Source organism: Ricinus communis, chromosome 9 (assembly GCF_019578655.1).
Source record: "Ricinus communis isolate WT05 ecotype wild-type chromosome 9, ASM1957865v1, whole genome shotgun sequence".
NCBI lineage: Eukaryota > Viridiplantae > Streptophyta > Magnoliopsida > Malpighiales > Euphorbiaceae > Ricinus > Ricinus communis.
Genome location: NC_063264.1, coordinates 12864337 through 12869048, shown reverse-complemented (window position 1 = coordinate 12869048; position 4712 = coordinate 12864337). Strand labels below are relative to the sequence as shown.

Below are 4712 nucleotides of genomic sequence, written 5' to 3'. Positions count from 1 at the left end.
GTATAAACTTACATAATTTCCAGCAACAATGGTAGAAAGAATGGTCAAATGAATAGAAGTGATAAAATGAGTGTCACTGTTATTATTATCACAAAAGGAAAGGCTAAGGCTCAAAATTGGTTCACTAAGGAAAAAAAAACAGGGTTAGGCTTTTTGGCCAAATTGTGTAAATCCTAAGTGCCCAAATCATCTCACGATTATTGACAATTCATGTAATCTCAAAAGATATCGTAAAGCAAGTTCTAGAAACAGAGATTCTGTACAATGCTCAATAATGTAAGAAAAGGGAGCATAATAGTGATGCACCAATTGGCTCAAAATCTCACCATTTGAGTGGGTTAAAATTGCATGAATTCTGAAACCAAAGTTTAAAGAGTCAATCACAATAATAAGCAATAATATTAACAGTGTTCTATATCTAAGATAAAGTAAAATGAAAGAATTTAAGGAAAATACCGGTTTTACATTTGGATTGTAATTAAGAGATTCGTTCATTGCCTTCTTCCAACAAGGTTCGATAAAAGCTATAAGGGAATCCATTCAAAGAAGAAAATCATTAACTACTCCGATTAAAACAAAACTCAAGATAAGGACGAATAATGAATGGACTCAATCAATAAGGGATATTAAAACAAGATAAAAACAACAAAGATAAAATTGGTACTGCGCAAATCTACGGTACCACCCCACTTGTGAAAAACATCCTCGGGGTGTGAACAAGGTAGGCACTCTAAAATAAAAGGAATAAAATCACGTAAAATGAAGCTAATTATGGGAGTCCATAAAAGAAATTAGAAAACTAAGAGAAAAACAAGACGATAAAAGAGATAAAAACTAGAAAGTCTACTAGATCCACCGCCCTTGATGTGTACTTTAACACTTCCAAAATATGTTAGTCCTCAAAATTACGTGACGAGCATCAAGTAGGCTAACTCCTGCAAAATTCAAGAATAAACACATTCCAAGCAACATCTAGTAAAAGGTTCAATAAGATAGCATCTCCTCAAAATCAAACTTACTAAAAACAAATTGAAATATTTAACTGCAAATGACTACATAAAATAAAATAAAAAAAATGTCCAAAAATTCAGAAAGCAAAAATAGATTCGGAATGCCTCCAGGGCGCTTCTTTGTTCGAGTCATCTAGGACTGGATCAAGATTCATGCATTCGGCATGCAATTAAGAAGGTAGGCTCAATGTAAGTTGGGGCTCGAGGCATATAAGCGCAATGAAAAGGTCCGATGTGTGCGGTAGATGACCAAGGAGGTGCTCTCTGGACCGATTTGGGATGTCCATTCATCCACTCGAATTCCGGCTAAGTGACTGTCAAAATAAACTTCAGCTTCCTTCACAAAGGGTTACATCCACGGCTACAAAGTCTCATATTGATACAAGTTATTTTTTTCAGATGAATAACACATACTAGTAGGGGAAGAAACATGTATAGCATCATCCATTTGTACATCTTGTGGTTGTGTATTACATGCTAGATCAATTCCATCAATACAACAAATGGCATGAACATGGTCGGTGGAAGAACTATCAAATGAGGGTAAACAAAAGTGACACGATTAGTCCCCTACATTAAGTTCTAACTTCCCCTCAAATACGTCTATTTTAGCTCTAGCTGTGGCAAGGAAAGGTCTCCTCAAAATTAATGGTACACCATGCTCATTGTCCATATCCAAAACCACAAAGTCCACAGGAAATATGAACTTATCTACCTTAACTAGCACATTTTCCACAATTCCCCTAGGAAGCTTAACAGAACGGTCAGCTAATTGAATGCACATCCTAGTGGATTTTGCCTCCCCCAACCCTAGCTTATTGAACAAACTAGTGGGCATGACATTTATGCTAGCCCCCAAATCAGCTAATGCATCATCAACACATAAATTACCTAAAGTGTAGTGAATAGTGAAACTCCCTGGATCGTGACGTTTCTCTAGCAACTTGCTCTGAAACACCGCTGAGCACTCCTCATTAAAATTTGAACATAGGCCAGAACTCCTCTAACTTCTTTTCCGCTAAGTATGTCCTTTAAGAACTTAGCATACTTGACATCCTCCAATGCATCAATAAAAGGCAAGTTAATATGCAGTTGTCTAAAAATATCTAAAAACTTCTTGAGCGCTCTTTCGCCTCTGCTTGTTTAGCTCTAGCAGGGTAAGGAATCTTAGGTTGATATTCCCGACTGGAATTGATTTCACCTTTGTCCCTCAGGTTCCCTAACCTTACCGCCTTGCTTGCCTTAACTTGCACATCAATAGTGGCGTCATAAAAAACAGGGCTTAGAAGGGCTGAAACTAACTTACACGAACGCAAAGTGATGGCGTTCATGTGCTCCCCTCGGGTTAGACTCGGTGGTGCTCGGGAGAGCTCCTTGCTGCCTCTCGGACAACATCTTAGAGATTTGGCCAATCTGGGTCTCCAAGTTCGAATCGAGACTGCTGGTTCCTAAGTGCACTATCAGTTTGCTAGAACCTCATCTCCGTAGGCGTCACAAACTTCATCATAAGCTCCTCTAAATTTGACTTCTTTTCCGGTAGAGGAGGAGCTTGTGCGAGCCCACCGAATGTTCGTCATGGCCGATGAAGTCTCTCGAAACCAGTGGACCTGGCGTTATTGTTCCTCCAACTAAAGTTGGGATGATTGCGCCACCCAGGGTTGTATGTATTCTGTAAGGATCGCTTGCTTGGGGCATTCCCATATAATCAACTGTTCAACATCAAAAGACATAGCGAATTAGATGGAAAAGTAGTAGAGGATGAAGCAAACATACCTTCATGCGATTCGCCTTGTAATGTGGGCCACCACAAACTCGCAGTACCAACGTTCGCCGCATGAGCATGAACATCCGGAGTTGGTTGATGTTCTTGGCTAGAAGCTCCACTTGAGCTCGCCAAGGTTGCTATAGAGTCCACTTGGTTGACCACTCCACTGTTTCTGGTCGGCTCTAGAGGATTGCCACTGATAGTTGTTCATGGCCATTTCCTCTATCGGGTTCGAGCCCGCTCGGGCGGCCTTACTATTTAGCGCCCCCACCACTGTAGCATCCACCATCTGCCCTCGTTGCAAGGTTCAACCCGTCAGAAGGTCTCGAACTGCATCCACACCGCAATCCATGATGTGGGCAGCATCTTAAAAGATCTTTAAATCTCTCCCATGCATCGACATGCTTTCATCATCAAACCGCACAAAAGAAGATATGTCATTTCTAAGTTTAGCGGTTTTAGCGGGAGGAAAATACTTATATAAAATTTTTAAGCCAACGCCTTCCGGTAGTGATCGTGTCATTGTGGAAGAGATTGCAGCCATCTCTTTGTTTCGTCCCTCAAGAAAAATGGAAACAATCTCAGCCTAATGGCATCATAGGTTGTTCCATTTATCTTGAATGTGTCACAAATCTATAAAAAGTTGGAGATATGTGCATTGGGATCCTCACTGGGCAATCCTCCAAATTGCACGCTTTGCTGGATCATCTGGATAACATTGGCCTTTATCTCAAAATTATTGGCCGCTACAGCAGGTCTGACTATACTCGTTTTCGTCCTATCTAAAGATGGTCGAGCAAACTCGTACATCGTCCTCTGATCGTCGTTGGCCTGGGGGTCATGGTTTTCCATCGTGTCTAGTCTATCCACAGGTACCTCAACCTCAATCTCCTCCTCTTCTAATTGCAACCTCTTCCTTAAGAGTCTGAGGGATCATTCTGGATCAGATAGAGGCTCTATAAGATTCGAGTTTGAGCTCCTGGTCATAAACTACCTGAAATCGAAAGTCCACACAACCACCAATCAACAAAAACAATATAATAATAAATAATAAATAATAAAAAAAAATAAAAGAAATAAAAAAAATAAAAAATAAATAAAGAATAAATGAATAAACAAATAATGACTAAATTAAAACAAAAATAATTCACTCTAGTTCACCGTTACTCTGTTTTCCCCGGCAACGGCACCAAAGACTTGATGGGCTCTTTATGCAACCTACACCTAAGGCGTTGAACTCACTGGAGTGCAGCCTAGCACTAATGAGTATCAAGGTCGTATCCCCCGGAGATCGGGTGAACCTAGAGTTACACTGATATCTAGTCCGAATAGGTGTGAAAGTTCTAACGTACAAATTTAATGGTTATGAGTGCAAATAAGTAAATAAAGAACAACGGACAATCAAAAGACAATTTCAAAGAGAGAAACAAACCCAAAAGGGAGCCTAAGTGATGGAATTCTAAAGATGGATTTTATGGATTGCCGATCTTGCTTACCCGTGCCTAAATCCTGAATTGAATCCCGGTTCCTCTCTCGAGCTTACCGGATTCCTAAAACCTGCACTAACCTAATGGAATCTCTTCCTATCGGATTACTACAGATTAGCATTAAGTATGATTTAAAACTATTAAGAGTTATTAATTCTTAATCCGGTGAGTAAATCAACCTTATCTCTAAGTGTTAACTACCAGTCCTTACTATTCAATGTCCAGTTGTAACAAGCATTTGTCAATGTCAAGAAACAGCCTAATAAATAATTAATTCAACGTCTCAAATTAACTGAATCAAACTTTTATTACTAAATAGCAAGAAGATTGCAAGAATGACAATTATAAAACTAACAATTAAGCATAATCCATCAACAAAGGTGAACCCCAATGGGTTAAAAAGATCTAGCTACTCATGTTCATGGTTAAAGCAATTAGGGAACAAAATAA

At 39.3% G+C, this 4712-nt stretch overlaps 1 non-coding gene across 1 annotated transcript; it reads left to right on the top strand.

The window, feature by feature from the left end:
• The first annotated feature begins 3120 nt into the window (after positions 1-3120).
• Positions 3121-3226, top strand: LOC125371243. The gene has a single exon (XR_007217541.1). It is a non-coding gene; the product is annotated as a small nucleolar RNA R71 (small nucleolar RNA).
• Positions 3227-4712: the final 1486 nt, after the last annotated feature.